The following is a 13,181-nucleotide window of genomic DNA, read 5'->3' on the forward strand; positions in this document are numbered from 1 at the left end:
GGTCTCCTTTCCTCAGTTCTAATGACTCATAATAAAACGAATTCCTAGTTGTAAATTTATCCTTAGATATCTATTTCAATTCTTACCCCTTAAATACCGACAGTTTTCCCCGCATGTTCACACAGTCACCAACTTTATATATGAATTCTTTAATACAAATATGACTTAAGAGTTGAAGAAAATATTCTCATATGTCAGAAATTTATTGCGAGATAACCATTTAATTATATTTCATATACGTACATTAATGTTATAGATTTATCAATACAAACAAATGTTAAGAAACACATTTTCTTATTATAAATTCCTAAAGCAGCGAAAATAAATTTAATAATCGATGTTTTGTCGAGCAAAAATGCAACTTGTGGTGTATATACTTTTTACATTAATTTATATACTAGTATTGTTGTTTGTAGACGTATATAGTTTATTTTGAAGTATTTAATTGAAATATTTATTGCTTAACCTTTTTAGTCATAAAATCTTTGTACACCCACATAATATCAATCTGCGTATAGATGTATTAAACTTTCTATTAATTGTATGTACTTTTAAGCTTATGTTACCTCGTTGAACCTTTTTGTTTATTGAAAATGAAAGAAGAGTATTAAGCTTTTATAATTGCAGTCAATGCAAAAAAAAACTTTTCTACTTCAATATCGGTTTCTTTCTTATGTTTAAAGTCAAAAAACAAAATACCGGACTCCGAGTAAAATTATAAACGGAAAGTCTCTAATCAAATGGCAAAATAAAATGAATTCCTGACTTTGTACGGGCATTTTCTTATGTAGAAAATAGTGGATTAAATCTGATTTTATAGTTAACTAAACATCTCACTTGTATCCCAGTCGCATAAAATTCCATTTATTGACAGCGTTGTTTGAACAAATCAAGCAGTTACCAATCTGACAGGATTTTATGCAGATAGTTCAAAGTTCAGATAGAAATTTAATTTGAAAATGCAAGTGATAAATATATGATTTTTTTTTTTAATTCAAGGTGAAGATATGGTTTCAGAACAGACGTGCGCGTGAAAGACGAGACCGTGAAGCTGCACAAAGAGGACAAATAATCCAGAACAAACAATCAACAGCCACGTTTTCTGGAATGCTATGGCCGTTCTCTAACAATATAAGAACGCCGACGCCACCACAGACATTCCAATTCGGTACTCCAACAAGTAACTCCATAAAATGATTTAAACATTCTTATTCATTCGTAGAGCTGAGAACGGTGTTGTTGTTTATCTTGATTACAGTTAATTTATATATAACTTTATTTTTTATGTCGTCTGTCATTACGACAATGTTCTGGTTCATGAAGAATACAATCTTAGATCACTCGTTTATGTACTCGTACTGTATGTATAAATGGAAATTGAAGTGAAATATTATTGTTGAAGCATACTGAATATCAATGTTTTCAAAGAACTGTTTATCTTTGTTATACTGTTTTGTCAATAACATTTGACAGAATGTGTTAGACAAAATTGAGTAGTGCAAGCGATTGTGATTGTCACATGGCACATTTTCTAATACGTTATTTAACTCATGTGATTAAGGATGCATTTATTCAAATTAAGTTTTACGAATATCTTCATGTAAAACTTATACATGCATACTCGAATATCGGTTTATTTGTTTGATAACTTGTTATTATTTCTTATTAAAAACGTACCAAGCAATTTATTTCCTGACCTGAAACCTGTACACTTTGAATATAAAATCCGTCATAATTTTTGATGATCGTGTGATTTTGGTAAGACTGACGATTTTAAAAGATATTACTTATATACAAATATAGATACCGTATGCATGTTGTGGTATATATCTTCTTCCTCTTGATGAAGGATGTTCGCTTGTCATATTTTGGAATTTTTATAAGATTTTCGGAATCCTCTACTTTTATCCATTTGAATGCCTTAAAAAAACTTTGCCCTTTGACTCCCAATTTTTCTTTTTATAAATCTTTTACATGTATAATTATAAGCCATCTGTAAAAGTCTTAAAATCCTTGTTTTTTTTTTTATATAGTTTTTGAGCACTTAATTAATCCCCTATCAATATATACTAGTGTTATGAAAAGGTTGTTATTTTGAAACTGAGTAGCAAACCTCCTTAAACAGACGAATTTATTATATTGATATGCGAACGGAGTTTTAACTTCATTACCAACCTCTAATAATTTTCTACTGACAATTTATGTCAAACTAAACGCCATACTGAACAATACATTACATATATGTTCCATACGAATTCGTACTTTTGATTGCCTGTCAAAAATCGAGAGGCAGTCCAAAAATATATTTTATTTCTCAATCAAACGCAACAGTCTTAGCAGCGCGTTCTTCTCATTACACTGTCACAGCAATGCATAGAAACAAACGAACAGTTTTGTATATAATTCTAATAACTTCGTTGTACCATAAAAATGTTATTTTAAGAACTGCTTGCTTCTTTTTGTATTGTATATTGTAGAATATGAGCGCTACTTACTAAAGCAAATATAAATATATTGATATGCACCAGGATAGACCTTAGAAGTTCAATAAAATTACAAACAGAATCAAATGAAATGCAAATCTAGGGAATCACAATTTATAGCAACGATTAACAATGTAAAATTAAACGCTTTCTTATTCTCATATTTACACCGTTTTTATTTTCAAATGATTTCTCATATGACTGCCTCCTCATTTTTTCTCATTGGCCTGCATGCTTGTAGAAATCAATAAGTAGCGCAGTCAATTGGAATTATTTGGCTTATTCGTACATTATTATACGCAACTTATGGTTTGCTCCATCGACCATGTTTTAATGTCCGATAAACTCGTAATAGATACCAGGATTTAAATTTTGTAGAACTGTTTCTATATTAACAAAGATAACGGAAAAAATATAACAATATCAGATTTCTTCGACCGTTATTGTCTGATTAGTTTTTTAATACATATACCTATGCACTTCTATGCACAAATTATCAAGCATTATCGACAGCTAGCAAAGAAATCTGTTTAAATTCGTATTATGGACCGTCTTAAAAGAGAGGTGAAATATACCTTAAAGACATGCAAACTCATAGTCGAAAATAAACTGTAAACGCCATGGAAAAAACAGAAAGAAAAGACCAAAAGATAGACAACACAACAAAACAAAACATAGAAAACAAAAGAAAGCAAAACAAACTTCACAAAATCTTTAACTTACAGGTATGGGCTTGGCCGTACGGTGACCTATAGTTGTTAATGTCTGTGTCATTTTGGTCTCTTGTGGACAGTTGTCTCATTGGCAATCATACCATATCTTCTTTTTTTATATAAGTGTAAGATTTAGCTTTTTGTTGAAAATCAAGATTTAGAGACAATAAACCCAGTAATAAATACCTTGTTCCTTTCCCTTGATTAAGTCAAATGTGTGTATGGATTTTGACAAAGTATGCCCATTTTTCCATTTATATTGCAAATACAAAAGACCCTCAAAGGGATATACAAAAAAGTCGTTTGGAAAAATTGTTTTGAGGAATTGTTTAATTGGGATTTCAAAATAACCTCTTCTATTCGAAAAGAGAGGATGTATCAATTCATGAAACGAAATCACTACACACACAAGGGTAAACTTTGTTGATATTGGTCATAAATTTCGTTAGCGATCAAAAGTCAAAAGTTTGGAAGACCAAATATATAAAACGTTGAGAGCATACACATCAAAGTGGTATACAATAAGGGCAACAGTAGTATACCGCTGTTCGAAATTCATTAATCGATTGAGAGAAAAAAAACGATTCCGGGTTACAAACTTAAACTGAGGGAAACACATCAAATATAAAAGGAGAACTATGATACAACAGAAGCACAACACTAAAATGTAACACACACAGAAACGAACTATAATATAACAATGGCCATTTTCCTGACTTGGTACAGTTTTTTAAGAAAGAAAAATGGTGGGTTTAACATGTTTTGTTGCTCAATCAAAGATTAATGTCCTCAATGCGATCGGACATCTATTTCAAATACCAAAATTGGTAACACTTTAATTTAAAAGAGTATGACCAGTTTCACCTGAATTTGCTTCTATAACGGATCTAAACTCGAAAATCGACGAAACGATTCGGAATATTAATATCAATGATCAAATATATAATTCTCCTACAATTCATGAAAATATAAAAGCATTTGTGTTTTGAAAATAAATCCTAAAAATTCAGAATTCAGAATTCAAAAATGTATATTTCAATCAAACCAGTTCGGAAGGTAGTTTTATCTATTAAAACAAATCTTGGATGAATTTGGTTAGTTTTAGTTTGGTATATTTCTATCACTTGTGTAGTTTGTTTTCACATTTCCTTATCCGTATATAGTTGAAAGTTTACTGCTGAACGCGATTCTACTGACCATGACACTGACTATGACACTAATAATTTCTTTTTTAATTTCACTGATTATCAAAATCAGGATTGAGAAGACGACATAATGTATTTAAACATAGAACAAATAAACTAGGACAGGGGGAAATGACTAGTTTCAAGAATCTTCTAGGTTATAATTACCTTCAAGAAACAAATCTGTTACGTCCAATAACTTAACTGAAGATGATGGCTTAAATATGCACGACAGAACTGATGCTACCAGAGACTGTAAATTATTCCCGATACACGCAAACAAAACGTTCTAAACCCAAAGCAAAGCAAACAATTAGAGGTACGATGAAAACATTTAAGCAGATATCAGTGTTATTTTGAAAAACATTGCGAAATTGAATAGTTGGAATATTGACCAAAATAATGGTTTCAATGTTCCTGATGCTGATAGAGAATGTGAAGATTTTACGATGACCATAAGACTAACTAAGCAATAGACACACAAGAAGGCATAAACAATCAATATGAAAGTAAAATACATACGTATAAATGAACGACATACATGTACTTGCAAGAAATTATTACGGAATTGATGTAAGCAGACAGAATGCAGACATTTCTACCAAGCGCAGGGAAAGAAGCCAGAATACAAATACTCATGAACGGCAGAGACGTGTAAATCGTACACCTTGAAGTAAATGGAACAAAACGACTCATACATACTGAACTCCGAGGTAAATTCAAAACGGAAGAGTCCTTAATCTAATCAAATGGCAAAATTAAAGGCTCAGACAAATCAAAAGAATGGATAACAACTGGTATATGCCTGACTTGGTACAGGCGTTTTCTTATGTAGAAAACGGTTTATTAAACATGGGTTTATATCTATCTTAACCTTGTATGAAAGTCGCATTAAATTCCATAATATTGACAACGATGAGTGAACAAAACAACCAGACAAGTAAAAATATGGAAAATAAGGGTACAGCAGTCAACATTGTATTATAATCTTAATCACCATAAAAACAAACGCATATGTTACAAAGAAGCACAAACAGGCATATATACCATGTCTTAATGATTTCATTCAGAAGAAAAAAAAAGGATACTGCGTCTTATCTAAATCAAATTAATAAAATAAAAAAAAGAAAACAAATGTCTACAGAATTTGATTTTTTCAGTGCAATAAGAATTGTGAATTGAACACCACTCTAAATATTGTAGCATTTTCATATAGGTTAATGAAAAAGCTGCTATATTTGCTGACTGTCAATTGACATTTTTACCTATTATGTCTGTTTGTTTTGTTCACACATCGTTGCCAAGATAATTGAATTTTATGAACCTGTCATACAAGTCAGAGGTTTAGCTAGCTTTAAAACCGGGTTAAAACCACCATTGTCTACATACGACAATGTCTTTACCAAGTCAGGAATAATACAATTGCTATCCATTCATTTGATGCGTTTGAGATATTGATTTTGCCATTTGATACGGACTTTCCGTTTAAATTTTACTCGGAGTTCGGTAGTTTTGTTATTTTACTTGAAGAATCTCCAGTCAAATAAAAAATAGATACTAACAATATAAAAATGTATAGCAGAGAGCTGCAGAAACATTCAACTCGAGAGCAGAATTTTGATACGTCCAGTGGAAATAAAAATTCATTACCGCAAATGTGTAAGGAATTACAGTTATGATTTATGTTTTGGAGAATTATATTTAAAAAAGAAGATGTGGTTTGATTGCTATCGAGGTAATTCACCACAAGACACCAATTGACACAGACATTCACATCTAGCTATACTGAGATACAGCATTTACAGAATTACAATATCACAGTAAAAGCATGTTGTTCATGGTCTGTCATTTTGTTTTGTCTTAATTCAAAGCAAAAAAGATTCATAATCACTAATGTGTGTAGATTACCGACAGCTAAATGGAAAAAAAAGTATAACAGATATGTTTCCGATACCTCGGATTGGAGATAATGTGGATGTTTTATATGGATCTCAGTTGTTTTTCTCACTTGAGTTGGAGCCAATTCAAATGATACACCAAGCAATATAAAAAAGACTGTGTTTTCAACCCGTCATTTTAATCAATGCCATCGAATAAGGAAGTTTATCCTGTGAAATTTAAAATGAAAGATTGATAGTCTTCACATTTAAAGTTCAAATAAAGTGGATGTAAGCAAATATTAGCATTCGTGCGGCATATACCAATGAGAAACCCATATAGCGTATACTCTTCTAAAAAAAGGCCCGACATGGAAAATATTAAAGATTTCAATTAAGAAAACTAAACTATAGTTTGTTAAAAATAACAATGTGGCTAGGTGTAAAGATATTTCCCTTTGTCTAGCTACTGAGAGAACGTTACAATCGGGTATCAATCAGGCAGTCTGTAGAGGATAGTATATAGAGTACAAGAGCACGAAAGATAATTTAGTTTGTCGGTAGAAAAAAAAACATACAATACCACGTCCACTGTATTTTTGTCCATCTGATGAGTTAAGCCTTTTTCAACTGATTTGTATAGTTCATTCTTATGTTGTACTGTTATACCACTGTCCCAGGTTAGGGGGAGGGTTGGGATCCCGCTAACATGTTTAACCCCGCCACATTATTTATGTATGTGCCTGTCCCAAGTCAGGAGCCTGTAATTCAGTGGTTGTCGTTTGTTTATGTGTTACATATTTGTTTTTCGTTTAGTTTTTACATAAATAAGGCCGTTAGTTTTCTCGTTTGAATTGTTTTACATTGTCTTATCGGGGCCTTTTATAGCTCACTATGCGGTATGGGCTTTGCTCATTGTTAAAGGCCGTGCGGTGACCTATAGTTGTTAATGTCTGTGTTATTTTGGTCTTTTGTGGATAGTTGTCTCATTGGCAATCATACCACATCTTCTTTTTTATAATACAGTTAGTTTTCAAACTAGAAGTAGAAAGAACTAGATCTTTCTCATTTACGAATTTGAATAAAGGTATTTGAATCAGTACATTGTGTTACACTGACCATAAGATTAGGTATTAGCTCCTGATTGATGACCTGCGGACGTTGGTACATTGTCCTTTATAGCCACGTCATTCTAGTGAATAGTTTATTCATTATCTCACACCAAAGGTTAAATAAGAAATATACCAAACTGTAGGGATAATTCAAAACGAAAAGTCCCTTACCAAATGGCAAAATCAAAACCTCAAACAAATCAAACAAATGGAAAACCAACTGCCACATTCCTGACTTAGTACAGACATTTTATTATGTAGACAATGGTGGATTAAACCTGATGTTATGGCTTGCTTGTATAACAGTCGCCTTAAATTCCATTATTTTGACAACAATGAGTGACCGATATCTATAGGTAAAAATATCAAAATAGGGGTACAGCAGTCACCATTGTGTTTTAATCTTAATCACTATAAAAATAAACAAAATATGCAACCAAGAAAAACAAAACCACATACAGGCAAAGCACGTCAGCAAGAACGAAAGACAAGAATACAAAATATGACCACAGAACAATAACCGGATATACAAATACCGAGCCTGCTTATTTTTAATTTACGGAATTGTATGATTTTTGTTATTGTGGTGTAAAGTGTTGACCAAATCAAGTTTGAAATTAAGGATACTACTGATACTAGAAGGACTGCTTCATACCTTGATATTTTCCTCAAAATTGACACAGACGGACGACTTCACACGAAAATCTATGATAAACGGGAAGATTTCAACTTCCCAATTATCAATTTTCCATTTATCAGCAGTAACATACTCTGTCCCTTCATATGGTGTTTACATATCTCAATTGATACGTTATGCGAGTGCATGTTCAGGAAGGTATTAAACCAAGAGTTCCAAATGGTGAAGTTGAAATCGTCCCTTCGTAAATTTTACGGACGCCATCACGAGTTGGTTTACCGTTATGGAATAACCGTTTCACAAATGATATCGGATATGTTCCTTACGTCGTAACTAAAGCCCCCCTTCCCTTTCATGAATATGACCTACCGAATTAGACTGTTTACCGGATTTGTTATCACATAAGCAACACGACGGGTGCCACATGTGGAGCAGGATCTGCTTACCCTTCCGGAGCACCTGAGATCACCCCTAGTTTTTTGTGTGGTTCGTGTTACTTATTCTTCAGTTTTCTATGTTTAGTCATGTGTACTATTGTTCGTCTTTTTTTCATTTTTAGCCATGACGTTGTCAGTTTATTTTCAATTTATGAGTTTGACTTCTCTCTGGTATCTTTCGTCCTTCTTTCACATTATACGGACTTCATATACAGGAGTGTGCTCCTTACGCAGAAACGGCTCCAACAAAGTTATGAGGAGGACAGATTAAAAATGACACTCCGTAAATTTTACGAACTGGTTGATCAATACGATGTGTCTTTGTCCAAACTAACTAAGGACATTTTTACCATGTTAGATTGTGGTTTGTCATTACGTCGTCTGATCTTTTAATTACCGAAGGTGACTTATTCCCGATTATGACTGTTTTGTTGAGCGTGAATTCGCATTGCTCTAAGACGTGTCACGGTACTTTTCTATCCAAAAGTCATGTATTTAGTTTTGATTTTATATTTGTTATTCTCATCGGATTTTGTCAAGTGTCTTATCGTTTTTAGTTGTAAGTCTGATTTTTTTTCTGTTGTATTCATATGTTATGGTAAAGGTAATTAATCACCCAGTTCATGTATTAGATTTTAGTTTGGGGTCAACTAAATTTAATGATATATTAGGTTTGCAGTTTGATTTAGAAGCAACACCGACATAGCTAGTAAATACAATACTACCACAATTTGATATTCATTAGTATTGTAATTTTCATTGTTATAAATAAATATAATTACAGTATTACAAACCGAATCTTTAATTCTATCCTATCCTATTTTGGGAACATTTTTTAGAAATTCAAATGTGACGTTACTTTGTGCGTTTATCGATTTGGCTTACTCGGCTGTGAATTTTTATGTGCTGGTTAAGGTTGTTTTATATGTATCCGTTTTTATTTTACCCTTGGGTTTTATCATGAATTTCTATTCTATAGTTATTTTATGAAAATTTACTGTTTACAAAAGTATGAATTATTCTAAATAATAAGGATGTTCTTATCCCAGGCAAAAACCTTAGCCGTAGTATGCACAACTTTTTGGAACTTTTGGTCCTCACTGCTCTTCAAGTTTGTACTTGTTTTGAGTTTCGAACTTTTTTCATCTGAGCGTCACTGTTTAGTCTTGTGTGGACGGGTCTGTTGTATTAAATTTCAAACCTGGTACCTTTTGTTAGCTATTATTCGTGTTTCTCTGTCCTATATGTTCTCTCATTTATTTGTATTGTAGTCATGTCATGTAATGTTGTCATTTTAATGTTATATTTTGCATTGCCATAAAAGCGGGAGGTTTGGCATGCCACAAAACTAGGTTCGCCCATCATGTTTTTCTTAAATTGTCCTGTCAGAAAAATGGCATATATTATAGTTCGTTTCTGTGTGTTACATTTTAATGTTGTGTTTCTGTTGTGTCGTAGTTCTCCTCTTATATTTGATTTGTTTCCCTTCAGTTTTAGTTTGTAACCCGGGTTTGTTTTTTTTCTTAATCGATTTATAAATTTCAAAAAGCGGTATACTACGGTTGCCTTTATTTGCATGCCGCACTTTCCGCGTGTCAAACTAAAAATGTGCGCAATATCAACCAGGTTACAACTCTATAAAAGATAATAAGGTTTTCATAGTGTTGTACAATCGTTTGAACTGATAACAAGCTCAGTCATAGATATTATACATGTGTATTTATATGGAAATAAAGTTTAAGTGCGATGTCTCTGCTAATCAAAATAATGGAATCCTATGAAACTTCAATGCAGCAGTGTAAATGAAAACATACACAAACATACAGTAGTCGGATAATCTAACAAATACTGTCCCACCCTTAGTAATTATAATTTTCTTTATAGCCAAATTCATACTTTCACCAACTCGACTTGATCTGTATCTATAATCAATCCTCATTCTACATTATACTTATCATAAAATTCTTAGCAACTAACGCTTCGAGAAAATCAAAATAAATATTTTATTGACTTTCAAGTTATAAATAAAAAACTTTAAACAAAGAATTAATAAAAATCATAAATATTGTAGAGATGTTAAATATTTCAACTTATTTAGTATATATTTTGGAAATAATGATGGTCAAACAAATCTTAATCTGCTTTACATTTGACGAATTTCTGATTTCCTTTTTTCGTAGAAAACATGATAAAAATCTTAGTTTTTGACAATAATATTGATTCCTTGATATAAACTCTTGTCACTTTCCGTAGATAATAATTTTTGCTAAGTCTTAAATAGATATACATTTGAAAAAAAAATCCGGTGTCCTATTTTTCAAGATTTTATGATAAAAGTTTAGTTTTTAACTCAAATTACTTAAATCTGGTCATAAAATCTTGTCTATTTCTTAATACATTTATAGTTTGATGTTTTAAATAGTTTTCATAGAAGATATTATAAAAGATTTTGCTACATCAATAATACATTTATAAATTTTCAGTTTTAAAAAAATATCAATATCAACGATGATTTTATCGCTCACTCATATTTAATCATCACTATTGACTTGATAGACTAAATGTTTGCCTGAATTCAATTTCGATAGTACAATGCAAATTTGAAATTAAAATGACAATGCTTTTACATGTTTACTATGCAAAACATTCAGTCAACAAACGATGACTGAAGGTGCAGACACAAATATGGAAATAAGAAATCCCAATGCTTATACAATAAGAACTACCAAACTGTCTGTATCAGTCTGCTCAGGTCTTAATAAAATTGCATACCACGGCTTTGTGACGTCAATTGCGTTGACGCAGACTTAATAACTTTAACCAAGTCATATCACCAATGTCATAATGAATGAACCGACGTTGTAAAGTTTTACCAGAACCTATCAAGTCAACCTACAGATTGCTGGTGAAAAAAAGAAACTTTGTTCAATCATACAAAATACGTAAATACAACAAGGTATATCTATTAACTATTTCAATTATTCACCATGCTCACTCAACATAAAACTTCATATTGTGCTCGCAGCTGATATTTTACAATATCAATATGCAGACAACCTGATTATCGGTTCTTATTAATTATTTGTGCAGTCTTCCTGATTTATTTGAATGAAAAGTTCATTTCCAGATCTGATTTTACTTCCTTAAAAGACTAAAATTATGATTTTTTTTAGTGTTGTCAAATCGAACACTTTTGCCTGACCGGTTACTTGGATAATCGTTCGACCGATTAACCGGTTAACCGGTAGTTTAAGTTGATGTTTGAAAGTCTTTTCAATAGTACCCTACACATAGATATAAGAAGATGTGGTATGAGTGTCAATGTGAATATCTTCCATTCAAGTCATACATTTACGTTTTTATAATACCATGAATTGAAGTTTTTCCTTTGGTATTATAAGGCTTGTCTGTGAAGATTCCTGTCGAGGTTTGATTTTTAATCAAATACAAGGTATCAACTATGGCGTTTGTACTAACTTCAGATTGAAAAATTAAAAAAAAAAAAATCTTGATCTCGTAGATTTGAATATGTCTGTAACCGATGATTCTTTCATTTTCACTTGTTGTTTCTGAAAATAATGTGGAGTATTTTAATTTTAATTGATTTATCCATCCATAAAGTATATGTTGATTATATTCACGTAGGTCTGTTTTTTTTAATAGTTTTTGAGTTGGCTTTTCGTTTAAAATATGACAAAGACTTGCACGACGGAGATTGCACATTCAGATGTAGGTCTACACAATATTAGATCAAAAATGAAATAATGAAGTAAATCGTAAAATTTAATCTAATTACTAATTTAAAGTTAATGTTACAAAAACATGTAACTTATTATGTTTCCTTAATATCTTGCCCCGAGCTGAGAGACAAGTTCTAATTAATTTTATATTTTTTGATTTACAATAACAATCAATATACTGGACAGTTGATCTGTCAAATTAATTACCACGACGCCAATTTTTAAAGACAATATAAATATTTAATGATTTCAATACAAATTTATATCAAATCTATTAAAATTGAAAAAAGTCCGGTTAACCGGTTAGCGTTTTTGGTATTCGGTAATCAGTCGTTCGAACAGTTAACCAGTTAACCGTTGACTACACTATTTTTTTTCTTTGCTGTTTGATCAATCTGTTTTTGGTGAAATTCTCTGGTTTAGTATCATATAATGTAAAACAAATTTCTCAGAGCACTCAAATAGTCCTGCTTAATAAAGGCAACAGTAGTATACCGCTGTTCAAAACTCATAAATCTATGGACAAAAAACTAAATCGGGTAACAAACTAAAACTGAGGGAAAAGCTTAACGTTTGCTTTTTTATGGACAATGTGTAACATCATATAATATCTCAGATTTCATCAATTCCAAGCTCAATGAAGTAGCTAAGAGGATAAAAATCAGTTGCTGTTCACCACTTATTATATTTGCCTTGGAATCAAACCTTAGGACAATATCAAAATTCCAAAACCAACATCACAATATACATGTTTTTCGCTCAATGAAACAGAGGAGATAATAAAAAATGCTTTGCTGTTCATCACTTTTTGCCCACAAATCTCATTAAAATAAATCAAAGATATGGTATGAAAGTCAATGAAACATCAATCAACTAAAGACCAAATGACACTGCCAACATCGTTGCATTATATGAAAGCAAAAAAAAAATTGCAGTTGTATAATAAAGTCAATAGTATTATGGCCATGACTTGGCTTCATATAATAATTCTAATCAAA

This window comes from Mytilus galloprovincialis, chromosome 3 (assembly GCF_965363235.1).
Source record: "Mytilus galloprovincialis chromosome 3, xbMytGall1.hap1.1, whole genome shotgun sequence".
Taxonomy (NCBI): Eukaryota; Metazoa; Mollusca; class Bivalvia; order Mytilida; family Mytilidae; genus Mytilus; species Mytilus galloprovincialis.